Source organism: Heptranchias perlo, chromosome 20 (assembly GCF_035084215.1).
Source record: "Heptranchias perlo isolate sHepPer1 chromosome 20, sHepPer1.hap1, whole genome shotgun sequence".
Taxonomy (NCBI): Eukaryota; Metazoa; Chordata; class Chondrichthyes; order Hexanchiformes; family Hexanchidae; genus Heptranchias; species Heptranchias perlo.
In genome coordinates, this window is record NC_090344.1 from 19,162,179 (window position 1) to 19,177,621 (window position 15,443).

At 44.1% G+C, this 15,443-nt stretch overlaps 1 non-coding gene across 1 annotated transcript; it reads left to right on the plus strand.

Moving 5' to 3' along the window:
- The first annotated feature begins 3,958 nt into the window (after nt 1-3,958).
- trnak-uuu (transfer RNA lysine (anticodon UUU)) lies at nt 3,959-4,045 on the plus strand. Its single transcript is given in 2 exon segments — nt 3,959-3,995; nt 4,010-4,045. It is a non-coding gene; the product is annotated as a tRNA-Lys (tRNA).
- Nucleotides 4,046-15,443: the final 11,398 nt, after the last annotated feature.

Here is a 15,443-nt window from a genome sequence, read left to right on the forward strand (position 1 = left end):
AGTGGCGAGAGGGTGGATTTGGAACTCCTGATCGACCGCACTGCGCATTTTCCTGATCTGCTTGAAGCACCAATCCCTTCAATTCATCACTTACAGGGACAATTCGATTCTCGGTTTCTTTTCCCTGAACTTGACGAGATCTTCAAAATTATAAGCGACCCATATTAGAGCGAACCTCGTCACCGACATGCTCACAGATACAAAGCGGCCAAACTCTGCTTCAGTGAGATGACAGCCCAGAGCGGTTTCAAGGCGGAATGCAATTGCAAAGAAAGCTCGTTCAATGAAAGTGTTGGTCATTGAGGTGCCTTTAAAGTCCAGATTGTTTGAACTGAACTTCTTCCGACAGCGCTTGAGATTCAGGTGGAGTAATTTGTGGACTTCTTTTCCCTCTTTACAAAAGTTTGAACCACACGTCAAGATCAAAATTCGAGGGCTAAATTTGGGTTTCTCCGGGGTATGAAGTTCGAATCGAGAATTATACCCTGACCTCATCGAACCCAGAAATAAATCAAGGGGATTCAATCGAAGTAAAATAATGGTATTGGAGAAAATAATTAGATTAAAGATAGACAAATCTCCAGGACCTGATTGTGACCATCCCAGGGGATTAAAAGGAGTAGGTGAGGAAATTGTACATGTTTCAGTCATGATCGTTCAAACTCTCTTGTTTCAGGAATTGTTCCATGGATTGAAAAATTGCCAATGTCATTCCATTATTTAGGAATGGGAGGAGAGATAAAGTAGGAAATTATAGACCTATTAGTCTGACGTCTATTGTCGGGCAGTTACCAGTATCTGCTATTAGGGAAGAGTGACTGAGCACTTGGATAAATATGAATTGATCAGAGAAGCCGGCATGGATTTGTAAAGGGTAAGTCAAGTGTAACAAAACTAGCTGAACTTCTTGAAGATGTAATAATGTGGTAGATAATGCAGTGTCTATGGGTGTTATATGTATATTGACTTCCAGAGGCAATCGATAAGCGAACACATAAGAGACTGTTAACAGAAATGAGATCACATGGAAATTAAAGCAACCTATTGACATGGGTAGTGAGTTGGTTTGGAGGTAGGAGACAGAGAGTAGGGATAATGGATCTGTGTTCAAATTGACAGGATATGATTAATGGTGTCCCCCAGGGATCTGTACCGGGGCATCAGCGTTTTACTATATGTATAAATGAACCAAATGAAGAAATAGAGAGCCATATATCCAAGTTTGTCGACGACACCAAGTTAGGTGACACAGTGAGTAATGTAGATGGGAGCATAAAGTTGCAAAGCGAAATTGATAGATGAAGTGAGTTGGTAAAACTGTGGCAGATGAAGCTTACATAGAATTACATAGAATTTACATCACAGAAACAGACAATTCGGCCCAACTAGACTATGCCGGTGTTAATGCTGCAGACGAGCCTCCTCCAACCCCTCTTCATCTAACCCAATGAGCAAACTCGAATATTCCTTTCTCCTCCCTGTGTTTATCTCGCTTCCCTGTAAATGCATCCATGCTTTTCGCCTTAATTATTCCTTGTGGTAGTGAGTTGCACATTCCAGCGAGCCTCATTGTAAATATGGTTCTCTTGAATGCCATATTGGATCAAATGTGACGATCTTATATTTATGGCCCCAATTTTGGACTCCACCCCACAAAATTGCAAATACCTCTGACCTCTCAAACCCTTGCATAATCTTAAAGTCCTATTTCATGTCACCCTCAGCCTTCTATTTTCTATGGAAAGTGCCGTAGACTGTTCAATCTTTCAATATGGGAAAGTGTGAGGTCATCCACTTTGGACATAAGCAAGATAGATGAGAATATTTTCCAACTGGTGAGAAACTATGAACTGTAGAGAGGAAAGATGTTTACGGGTCCAAGTGTAGAAATCATGAAAAGTCAGTGGACAGTTACAAAAAAATAATTCAAAAGGCTAATGGAAATTTGGCCTTTATCTTAAGGGAGCTGGAATTCAAAGGGGTGGAGGTTATGTTACAGTTATATAAACTCTGATGAGACCACAGTTCGAGTCCTGCATTCAGTTCTCGGCACCACAACTCAGGGAGGATATAATGGCCTTGGAGGGGGTGCAGCGCAGATTCACCAGAATTATACCGGAGCTAAAATGGTTAAATTATGTGGACAAGTTGAATAGAAAATATTTGTATTTCCTTGTGTACAGAAGATTAAGTGATGATGTATTCGAGTTGTTGAAGGTGATTTAATGAACCAATGATGTGTGTGTGAGCTGTGAAGCAGCTTGAAATCCCAATCCTCTCCACCACTGGGGACTGAGTCTTCCAACATAGATGGATTTTCACTCGTGCAAGTTTCATCCACATTTTCTGCTCTTCATTTCTCCGACCTGCTTGTTGCGCCTTTTCCTTCAATTCAGGACTTACAGGGAAAACTCGATTCTGCGGTCAATCTTCGGGTCACGTGGTGAGATTTCAAATAATTGAAATCGACCCTTTTCAACCTCAATATCGTCACCGACACGTTTGACGAATGCAAAGCGGCTTCTATCACGGTTTTGCTGCACAACTCGATCAAAGATACTGTCGGTAATTGGAGGGTCTTTCAAGTCATGACACGAACATAACAGTTCGCACTGCCGTTTTCCCCAAGACGCTTCAGATTCATGTGGAATGATTTCGGTCTGGCGGTTAAATCCGTTCCCTTTTTACGAATCCGCCTTTGAACCCTGGACTTTAATATTTTGATAACCGATACTAAATCGCTTTGTCCTGTACTGTACATTACTTTTTAAATATTACAGATAAGCGGAGCACTTGAGCTGTCACAGCTGTGACTTTGACTTTTCTCCCTCTCCTCTCGATCTCCTCGGCAACTGCCACGAACCACAATCTTCTGTCACACTTCTCCATCAGAAAGTTCCGAGTCTCGGTTTTCAAATGAAATAACGCCCATCTCTTCAATCAACGACAGCCCAGAGAGAGTTTCTTAGTTTCAGCTCCCAATTTCTCCAATTCCTCAAAGTAGCATGAAAATAATTCTCCTGAAGTTAATAATAATAACAATATAATTAAAAGTTCTGATGGTCTGGGGTTTTGTTTCCGATGCCACGGCTTTTAACGGTCACTGCGGATGTTTAACGAATCGCCTCTTGGCTGGAGGCTTCTGTGTGGGAAAGATCAGGAAGCGATAATTGAGAGACCGAGGATGAAGCTGTTTGATGCGAGCACTGGTGACACAGACCGTGCGCGGCTCCAGTGGCGCAATTGGTCAGCGCGCGTTACTTCCACAATAATTATACGCTCGAGAAATGCTGGGGTTGTGAGCTCCAGCGCCATCGAAAGTAGATGAAACTGCTCAACATTTCGAATGGAGTTCAAGGTACAACCGGTTCATGTCCCCATGTGGGCACTGAGGCTCCTCTGGTCTCCCGTCTTGCCATAGCAGGTGAGAGTTTATTTGTTAAAAGGAGGGACAGGGGGCAATTGGCGACAGCTGAAATGGTAAAGCGGCCGGCACGACATCTTTCAATCGAAAGAACCAAACACACAATTCTTCTTTCAGTGAAGCAGGTATTGATCGGTTTGAAGTGTCGTGTAGGGAAAATTCGGGAGGCAAATCTGCTGCCTGGTGTCACGGTGCAACGGGTGAAATTATTCCGCTTTCAATTGTTGATCGGCTGAAAGGTCGAGAGGCCTTTTCCAGCTCCCGTGTGGAACAAGTTTAGCTTTGGAGCCATTGGGTAAAGTATTTTTTTAATTGCTGCTAACGAATGACAAGACATTTTGTACAAACAAGAAGAATTGCAAAATCACGAGTTCGCTGTCCATGTTTCTTTCATCATATTCAACAGAAACAAGGATTCTCCTCAACACGTTGCTGAAAATTCGATAAAAGGGACACTCCCCCGAATTCGACATCGACAGGGATAATTCAGAGTCCGACCATGAATCTGTATGATGGAAACTAATCCAACAGCGAGCCTGGATAGCTCAGTCGGTAGAGCATCAGACTTTTAAAGAGCAGGTAGTGATCTGAGGGCCCAGGGTTCAAGTCCCTGTTCAGGCGAAAACTTTTAAAAGTTGTGCTTTTCCAGCGGACCAAAATCAGCGAAAGGAGCAAGAGTTGGCCATCCAGTCTTCGCCAATTTGATGAGGTCATCGCTGATTTTCGACCTCAACTCCACTTTCCCGACCTGTCCCAATATCCCTTGAGTTCCTTCGTGTCCAGCATTCTATCTATCTCAGTTTTGAATCTATTCAATGGCTCAGCATCCACAGCCCTCTGGGGTCGAGAATTCCAATAGTTCACAACCTTCTCAGTGAAGAAATTATTCCTCATCTCTGTACTGAATGGCCGGCCCCTTATCTTGAGATTATCACCATTAGCTCTAGACTCTCCAGCAAGGGGAAACAGCATCCCAGCATCTACCCTGTCAAGCCCTCTAATAATTTTATATGTTTCAATGAGATCACCTGATTATTGAAAACTGCAGAGAATATTGGCCCATTCTACTCAATCTCTCCTCACAAGACAACCCTCTCATCCCAGGAATCAATCGAGTGAACCTTTGTTGCATCCACTCTAAGGCAAGTGTATCGTTCCGCAGGTAAGGAGATCAAAACTGTACACAGTACTCCAGATGTGGTCTTACCAAACCCGATATAATTACAGCAAGGCTTCCTTATCTTTGTACTCCAACCACCTCGCAATAAAGGGCAACATACCATTTGCTTTTCTAATTGCTTGCTGCATCTGCATGTTAACTTTCTGTGATCCGTGTGCAAGAGCACACAAATCCCTCTGAATACCAACATTTCGCAGTCTCTCACCTTTGAAAAGATATTCTGCTTTTCAATTCTTCCCACCAAAGTGAATAACCTCACATTTCCCCACGTTATAATTCATCTGCCAACTTCTCGCCCACTCACTTCACCTGTCTGTATCACTTTGCATCCTCTTTGCGTCCTCCTCACAGCTTACTTTCCCACCGAGTTTTGTATCGTCAGCAAACTTGGATACATTACACTCGGTCCCCTCATCTAAGTCATTAATATCGATTGTAAATATCTGAGGCCCAAGCACTGATATTCACGGCACCCCACTAGTTACAACCTGCCAACCCGAAAATGACCTGTTTATTCCGACTTTCTATTTTATGTACATCAACAAATCCTCAATCCATGTTAATATATTACCCACTATCCCATGAGCCCTATTCTTGTCTAACAAACTTTTGTGTGGCACCTTATCGATTGCCTTTTGAAAATCCAAATATTCTATATCCACTCGTTCTCCCTTATCTACCCTGCTATCTGCACCCTCATAACCTCTAACAGAGTTGTCAAACACGATTTCCCTTTCACAAAACCGTGTTGCATGTGCCTAATCATGTTATGATTTTCTAAGTGTCCTGTTATCAAGTCCCTCGTCATAGATTCGAACATTTTCCCTCCTACTATTGTCAGGCTAAATAGCTTGTAGTTCCCTGTTTCCTCTCTCCCTCCTTTCTTGAATAGCGGGGTTACTTTTGGTACCTTCCAATCCATGGGGACCTTTCTAGAATCATGGGAACTCTGGAAGATAAAACCAATGCATCCACTATCTCTGCAGCCACCTCTTTTAAAACCCTGGATGTAGGCCACCAGGGCCAATGAATTTGTCAGCTTTTAGTCCCATTAATTCCTCCAGTACTTTTTCATTACTAATCTTAATTGCTTTAGGTTCCTCACTCTCATTCGAACCTTGGTTCCCCAATAGTTCTGGTATGATTTTTGTAACTTCTACTATGACGACAGATACAAAATACTTGTTTAACGTCTCTGCCATTTCCTTATTCTCCAATATAAATTCTCCTGTCTCTGTCTCCAAGGACCCATGTTTACATACGCTAATCTCTTCCTTTAAACATTCTTAAGAACATAATAACATAAGAAATAGGAGCAGGAGTAGGCCAATCGGCCCCTTGAGCCTGCTCCGCCATTCAATAAGATCATGGCTGATCTGATCCTAACCTCAAATCTAAATTCATGTCCAATTTCCTGCCCGCTCCCCGTAACCCCTAATTCCCTTGTAGAAGTTCTTACATTTCATTTTTACATTTCCTGCTGGTTTATCCTCTTTCTATATTCTCCCATTTTAGCAATTTCTTGGTCATCCTTTGCTGATTTCCAAAACCCTCCTAATCCTCAGGCTTACTACTCTTTTTGGGAAGAATATAAGCCTCTTTTACCCGAATTCTATCATTAATTGCTCCACTTTTCCGGTGGTGTTTATAATCCTCAAGCAAATGTAATTTTGTTGAGAAATTATGAATTATTTCTTTAAATGTTCGCCATTGATTATCTACCATCATATTTTTAATCTAATTTCACAAACCATCTCAGCCAACTCACCCCTCATAACTCCGTTATTGGTTTTGTTTAAATTTAAGACCCTAGTTTCGGACTTAACGACATCATTCTCAAACTCAATCTGAAATTCTATCATATTCTGATCATTCTTCCCCAGAGGATCATTTACTTTCAGATTACTAATTATTCCAGTCTCATTACACAATATTAGATCTAAAATAGCTTGTTCCCTTGTTGGTTCCTCGACATATTGATCCAGAAAACTGGCTCGAATGCATTCCATCAACATAAGACAGCTTATCTTGAGTTGCTAACATGATGTCAGCACGATGGCACGTATTATGACTGGAAGACAAGGCCAGATCTGCCAGGTGAATTAGATGTTTGCTGCAAACACGGAGAATTAATGAAACCAAGACTTCCCTGCAGAGCAAGGAGTTGGAAATAAAGATGCTGGGCATTGAGAGGCGAAGGATTTTGTAGATAGCAGGATGAATGGACAAACGGATCTCAACTCCCTGCTTCTTTTCTACTCTGATAAATCTCGACAAAAATCTAATCTCCGTGCTTCTTACAGATAATGAATGTCTTAATGCTCAAGAGATCGCTGATCCAAGCCAATTATCTCCACTCGCACTCTCCTTCCAATCTTGCACACGTTGCTTAGCTTTGAAATTATGCATTTTTTCACACTGGGATTCAATTTGAAGAAAACGATGCTGTGATCAGCTGGTGTTGTTCCGGAAATAGAGTAAAAGAAGATACATCAAAGGCGAATGATAACAGTGACTGTTCGAACACTGTGAGCTACATTTAAAGGTTCTTCATCATTTAAAGTGTCAGGCAGCAGATCTTTTCCAAATCATGACAGAAATGGCACGAAAATTTCATGCAGACTTTGATCAACGACACGACTTTCGAACAGGAGGCATTTTACAGAAGGCAAGAAAGTGCATTGTGTATCGCTCTTATGGGTTGTAAAATTGAAGAATGATGGGCTGCTGGCTGTTCAGGCAGGAGCGGTGAAATTACTCATGTTGATCAGGAGCGAGCTTTGTGCTCAGTCGGGGGAATTTGGTTGGTGCTATTTTGAACCACACCAGGAAAGTCAAGTTCCCTGATCGGGAATCAAACATGGTACCGCGGCGGCGAGAGCGCCGAATCCTCAGCACTAAACCACCAGCGAATCCGCTGCAATTTTCATTAAAGCAAACAGACCAACGTTGCCTTTCCGACTTGTCCCTTTGAAACTCACGTCACTTTCGCCCAGACAAGTTGCTCGCACAAAATGGAATTTACTGTTAGAACATGAAAGCCTTTTTCTGACAACGACAGCACCAAGTGCGGGTCGGCAGGTACATGAAATGGACAGTGAGGGGAAATATTACCACAAGCTGCTGGTGCAACTGTTTCCATTTCCAAAACGCACGCACCGAATCAGTGAAACTCCACGGAAATTTACAAGGCAACGCAGGGCTGTCATGTCTCACATGAAGCAACTGACACACACAAGATTCTGCCATCACCTGCCATCTCCTTCTGTTTCTGTCACTACTTTATCTCGAGCTTCCTCTGCACCTCCACATGCCGGTGAAGTAGATGTTCAAAGTAAATACAGAGACTTAACGAGAAAAAAACCTCAACTGGAAATGAGGAGAGGGGAAGAATGGTGCTGGGCATTGAGAGACGATGGATTTTGCAGATACCAGGATAAATTGACACAACGACCTCATCTCCCTGCTTCTTCGGATACAGAATATCTTAATGCTCAAGAGATGTTCACACTGCCCCAGGCCCGTTATCTCCAGTCGCATCTCCCACCAATCTTGCAGATGTTGCTTCGCTCTGAAATTGTGCATTTTTTTACACTAGGATTCCATTTGAAGAAAACATTGCTGTGATCAGCTTGTTTTGTTAAGGAGATGGAGCACAAGAAGATACATAAAAGTCCAATGATAACAGGGACTGTTCAGACACTGTGAGTTACAGTTAAAGGTCGGCAACATTTAAAGTGTCAGGTAACAGATCTTTTCCAAATCTTGACAGAAATGGCAAGAAAAAGGAACGCGGACTTTGATCAATGTCACGACTTTCAAATAGCAGACATTTTATACAAGGCAAGAAAGATTTGCAAGGATGTTGCCTGGACTGTAGAATTTTAGCCAAGAGGAAAGATTGGATAGGCTGGGGATATTTTCTTTGGAACAGAAGAGGCTGAATGCAGATTTAATTGAGTTGTACAAAACTATGAGGGGCCTAGTGTGGATTGGAAGGACCCATTTCCCTTCACAGAGAGGATAGTAACCAGGGGCATAGATTTAAAGTGATTGGTAGGAGGATTAGTGTGGAGCTGAGGAGAAATTCTTTCGCCCAAGGGTTGTGGGGTCTGCAACTCACTGCCTGAAAGGATGGTAGAGGCGGACACCCTCATCGCATTTGAAGAGTACGTGGGTATGTACTTGAAGCGCTGTAAACTATAAGGCGACAGACCAAGAGCTGGAAAGTGGGATTAAGCTGGACAGCTCTTTTTCGGCTGGCACAGACACGATGGGCCGAACGGTCTCTTTCTGTGCCGTAAATTCCTATGATTCTATGATTCTAATTAACAGTAAGCAGGATAGTTTCGGGGTCATGAGAACGCTACTGAAGAAAAATAACTGCTGGGAACCAAGCAATGTGTCCCTGTAAACCACAGACTCGGGAAGCTCCAGCTCCAGTGACAGGGATGGGTCACAACAGTGTATAAAAGTGAGCGGATACTGATGTAAGGGGCAGTCGGGACTGGAGACACCGGAGATCAAGCTCAGGGCGCCTGAGGTTCCATCCAGAGGGATCATCTCGTGTACACGGGGGACTTGCATGTTTACTCTGGTACGGTAGAGGAAAGAGAATTTGCTCATATATTTCTTGATAAGGTATTAAAGTTGCTGACTCTCAGACTTGTTAATTAATAAGACAATGCATTGGTTAGAACCTTCCTCCCCTAAGGCTCCCTGCTCCTCTACTTTAAAACTTTGACCATTTAGTTTACATTTCATCTCATTTTTCTTCCTCTCAAAATGTATCACGTCACATTTCTCTCCATTAAACTTCAGCTGCCTGTTTCCGAACCTGTGAACGTCACAATGAAGTCACTGACTCCTCTTCACAGTTCCCCACGCTGCCAATTTTGGCGTCATCTAGAGATTTTCACCTTGTGTCCCACATACCCAAGCTCAGATCATTCTCTGTATTGAGAAGAGCAATGGTCCCAACACTGACCCTGGGGGACACCAATGTTTACATCCCTCCAGTCTGAAGAACATCCATTAACCACTACGCTCTGTTTTCTGCCCTTTACACAACTTCCTATCCACACTGCCACATTCATTTTAATACCGTGAGTATTAATTTTATCAACAAGCCTCCTGTCCGGCATCTTATCAAACACCTTTTCACAATCCATCTACACAACATCCACTACATTCCCTTTAACGGTAGACTCGAGTTATCTCAAATAATCCATGTTGGCTATTCTTAATTAATGTGTTTATCCAACAAATGTTGAAATGTTTGCTCCACCACATCTGGTTTCATCTGTTTCAAGCCACAACAGAAAGGTCGAGTTTGCTCCTGGAGCTTAAGATAAATTATTTTTTTAAATGATGCTTCAGACAATGGGGTCATCTGGGCTCAGACCCGCCCATTCAGTGCCGCAACTCACGCCCCTCACACACTCCGATTGGTTGGAGGACCAACTGTTCTCTCATCCCTGCAGTCAATTTACCATAAGACCATAAGATCATAAGAGATAGGAGCAGGAGTAGGCCATTCGGCCCCTCGAGCCTGCTCCGCCATTTAATGAGATCATGGCTGATCTGATGTTTACCTCAACTCCACTTACCCGCCCTTTCCCCAAATCCTTTGACTCCCTCGCGAATCAAAAATTTGTCGAACTCAGCCTTGAATGTATTCAATGACTCAGCCTCCACAGCTTTTTGGGGTAAAGAATTCCAAAGATTCACAACCCTCTGGGAGAAGAAATTACTCCTCATTTCCGTCTTAAACGGGCGACCACTTATTCTGAGACTATGCCTCCTAGTTTTAGATTCCCAATGAGGGGTAAAAACCTCTCAGTATCTACCCTGTCGAGTCCCATCAGAATCTTGTATGTTTCAATAAGATCTCCTCTAATTCTTCTAAATTCCAATGAGTATCGACCCAACCTGTTCAATCTTTCCTCATAAGACAGCCCTTCCACACCCGGAATCAACCGAGTGAACCTTCTCTGAACTGCCTCCAATGCAAGTATGCCCTTCCTTAAATAAGGTCACCAGAACTGTACGCAGTACTCCAGATGTGGTCTCACCAGCACCCTGTACAGTTGTAGCATGACTTCCCTGCTTTAACACTCCAACCCCCTCGAAATAAAGGCCAATATTCCATTTGCCTTCCGGATTACCTGCTGCACTTGTCTGTTGACTTTTTATGTTTCATGTACGAGGACACCCAGATTCCTCTGTACCGCAGCATTTTGTAGTATTTCTCCATTCAAATAATATTTTGCTTGTTTATTTTTCCTCCCAAAGTGCATGACTTCATATTTTCCCACGTTATATTCCATCTACCAAATTTTTGCCCATCCGCTTAACCTGTCAATATCTCTTTACAGTCACTTTGTGTCCTTATCGCAACTTGCTTTTCCACCTATCTTTGTATCATCAACAAATTTGGCCACAAGACACTCTGTTCCTTCATCCAAGCCATTATTATATACTGTAAAAAGTTGAGGCCCCAGCACTGATCGCTGTGGCACCCCACTCGTTACAGGAAATTGCAATAAATTCCTGCTGCTCCTTTTGGGCCGGATATCTCGTTAATCACCATGGCGGGATTAATGGAGAAACTGACGGTTCTGAGGTGCAGTTGGAAAATAAACATTAATTGAACCCGTCAGTTGCAACAATTAATAAAACGAAATTAATACAAGTTACCGAATAAAATATTTTCTGGAGTTCACCAAAGTGTGTGTGGGGGGGGGAGGGGGGGGGCTTCTATGCCGTGTGTTTGTGCCGGTTTAAATGGCACGAAGGGCTGGGCTTTCAGTTTATTTCATTATCCTTGATCCAAACGCGCTCTCCCTGCTTCAAATGTTTTTGCTTATCGTACAGTACGATAAGCGATGGCGGCTGTAGCACCCAGCATGCAGCGCGGTAGAGATTGTGCCCTATCTGAATCAGAGGAGCACAGTGCGCAGGCGCAATAGTGACTCATGATCAGGCAGTGTGTCCTGAGCATGCGCGGTGAGTGGAGGCTGCGGGAGGAGCGCGTTCGGTGCAGGTGAGAGGATCGGAGCAAGAGGATCAATAAACCCCGGGGCCCGGGTCCGGGCTCAGGCCCAGGCTCAGGCTTCACAAACCCCGAGTGCGGCCCCAGACCCGAATATAAAACAGTGAACATTATCCCCCCTCACTACCCGCCGGTTTCCGGTTTCTCCCGTTTCGCTCCGGACCAACTCTCAACAAAAGGACGCGGCCCTGCGCCTGCGCGGTGTGAACTGGGAACTCTCAGGGAGCGTCTGTAAATGAAGGAGAAATTGTGATCGGTCAGGGAGCGTCTGTAAATGAAGGAGAAATGGTGATCGGTCAGGGAGCGTCCGTAAATGAAGGAGAAATGGTGATCGGTCAGGGAGTGTCTGCATATGAAGGAGAAATGGTGATCGGTCAGGGAGCGTCTGTAAATGAAGGAGGAATGGTGATCTGTCAGGGAGCGTCTGTAAATGAAGGAAAAATAATGATCGGTCAGGGAGCGTCTAAAAATGAAGGAGAAATAGTGATCGGTCAGGGAGCGTCTGTAAATGAAAGAGAAATGCTGATCCGTCAGGGAGTGTCTATAAATGAAGGAGAAATGATGGTGGGTCAGGGAGCGTCCGTAAATGAAGGAGAAATGGTGATCGGTCAAGGAGCGTCTGTAAATGAAGGAGAAATTGTGATCGGTCAGGGAGCGTCTAAAAATGAAGGAGAAATAGTGATCGGTCAGGGAGTGTCTGTAAATGAAGGAGAAATGTTGATCGGTCAGGGAGCGTCTGTAAATGAGTGAAGAATAACGATCTCTGCACCTTTATTCATCCAAGGATCTCGAGCTTTGGAGGCCGTTCCTTTCCTCCTCGTTGGAATCTTTCTGCTCTGTACTCAAACCAACTCCTCCTTCAAGGCCTCCCATTGTTCAATTACTGTTTTGTTGCCAATTTTTTATTCCAATCCACCTGGACAAGATCCCTTTTTAACTCATGAAATTAGCCGTCCTCCAGTTACGAATTTTCACATTTGACTGTCCCTTGTCCTTTTCCATAACTGTTCTAAACCCAATGAGATTATGATCACTGCTGCCCCACTGAAACATGATCCACCTGCCCCACTTCATTCTACACACCGAGCCCACTGCTGTACTCACATTCACTCTCTCACGCTCACTCTCTCACGCTCACTCTCTCACGCTCACTCTCTCACGCTCACTCTCTCACGCTCACTCTCTCACCCTTTCACTCATGGTTTAGCACCACTGAAAGATGATGCGATGGGTTTGGATTTCAGCACAGGGAGGAGGGAGAGTGTGTGGGATGGGGATTTATAGCTTTGAGGAACAAGAGAGGAAAGAATGTTCCATAGAAACTAGAATTGTCTGTTCTAAATTTGTTTCCTGTACTTACAGTGATAACTTTTGTAAACTCCTTTTACAGGGTATTTGAAGGGGTGGATTTGCAGACAGGAAACTCAAACCAAAGACCACGTCAAGATCTGACAGAGTCACTCGATTAATCAGGACCTGAATATCATTGGCCTTTGAATGTGGAAGGAGAAATGTTTGTCTGTTCTGTCTTTGGGAAAAGATTTGAAACATCAGTGTGAGTGGAAAAGCACCGAGACACACACACCCGAGTGAGAGTGTTCCAGTGCACTGACTGTGGAAAGAGCTTTAACCAGTTCCAAAGCCTGAAAAAACATTGCACCATTCAAAGCAGGGAGACACCGTACACGTGTTCTGTGTGTGGACGAGGCTTCAACTGATCGTCCAACCTGGAGAGACACAAGGACACCCGGACCACGGAGAAACCGTGGAAATGTGGGGACTGTGGGAAGGGATTCAATTACCCGTCACAGCTGGAAATTCATCGACGCAGTCACACTGGGGAGAGGCCGTTCACCTGCTCCGTGTGTCAGAAGGGATTCACTGAGTCATCCCACCTGCTGACACACCAACGAGTTCACTCTGATAAGATACCTTTTACATGCTCTGACTGTGGGACGAGCTTTAAAAGCAGAAACATACTTCTGAGCCATCAGCACAGTGACACTGGGGAGAGGCCGTTCATCTGCTCTGTGTGTAAGAAGAGATTTACTCGTTCATCCACCCTGCTGAGACACCAGCGAATTCACACTGGGGAGAGGCCATTCTCCTGTTCCGTGTGTAAGAAGAGATTCACTCAGTCATCCAACCTGCTGAAACACCAGCGAGTTCACACTGGGGAGAGGCCATTCTCCTGCTCAGTGTGTAAGAAGAGATTCACTCAGTCATCCACCCTGCTGATACACCAGCGAGTTCACACTGGGGAGAGGCCGTTCTCCTGCTCTGTGTGTGGGAAGAGATTCACTCAGTCATCCAACCTGCTGACACACCAGCGAGTTCACACTGATGAGAAACCTTTTAAATGTTCTGACTGTGAGAAGAGATATAAAATCAAAAGGAATCTGCTGACACACCAACGTACTCACACTGGGGAGAGACTTTTAAAATGTTCTGACTGTGAGAAGGGCTTTAAAAGCACAAATGATCTCCTGAAACACCAACGCACTCACACTGGGGAGAGACTGTTCACCTGCTCCGTGTGTGGGAAGGGATTCACTAATTCATTCCTCCTTCTGAGACATCAACTTGTTCACACTATTGAGTGACCTTTAAACTCAGTGACCGTGAGAAGAGCTTCAAAAGCAGAAATGAACTGCTGACACATCAACTCACACCTATTGGGGAGAGACTGTTCACCTGCTCCGTGTGTGGGAAGGGATTCACTCAGTCATCACACGTGCTGAGACACCAGCGAGTTCACATATGACTGCAGGGGTTGGATTCTGCTGTTAATCCCATCCTGGACTGAACCATGTTCATTCTGACTGTTGGGGTTTGTTTCTGCTGATGTTAATAACCCCTATAACTGGGCTGGAGTTTAATATTCTGGATATCTGTTAAATAAATTAGCTTTGTTTTAAACACTTAATTGTTGATTTTGTTCTTTCCCACCTGAGTGTTTAGCATCACCTGGCTGGATCCCAGAAAGGACAATCTGGGGGGAGGATCGTCCGGTGAGAACTGAACTTCAGCCTGGACACAGTCCTTCAGGGCCACACTGAGAGGGGCAAACGGCACTTTGGTCTTTCTCGTCTCTCTTCACTGACAGTAAAGTCGCCGTGCGGGTTCATCTTGCGTGTAAGAAATGTGTCCCAGCCGCTCTCTTTCATGGTTCAGATCTCCTCGGCACGGCACAGAAGGGTCCATTCCAATGGAGTCAAGAAGGACAATGGTGAATGCTGGAAAAGTGCTGTCAAATCAGAGATTGGTGTAAAACTGTGATCGATTCCTGACTGGAAGTGAAACGGCAGGTTTAAGTCTCCAGTCTAAAAATAACTGGTAATTATTCTATGAAGATTTAAATTGTTTGTGTGACAGTCCTGAGTCCACCATTTAAGGCAGGCGAAAATAAACCCATTTAAAATCAGTGGGTTAAAGCGTGCAATAAAATAGCAGAAGAGGTAATTCACATGAGCCTGTTAACTGCTGGTACAATTATACAACAGTCATTTGATCTGTCGGTAAAGAAGGACCTGCAGTGTGTTTCCAGAATTCCCTGTTTTATTGATGTCTTTGTGTTAGACACCAGGATAACGAAAGATACTCGACCCGGACCATCCACAGGGTGGGGGCGATCCCGACAGTTACTCTGGGATCACTCCTGCTGCGGAACTCTACCACTGACCCTGCTGAAGGTTGCAGGCTCAGGGAGTGGGGCCTCCAGGAGTGGACTGTAAGAAAGCTGGGTTTCAGTATCCTGACAAATATATGCCGAGGAACCAGAGGAA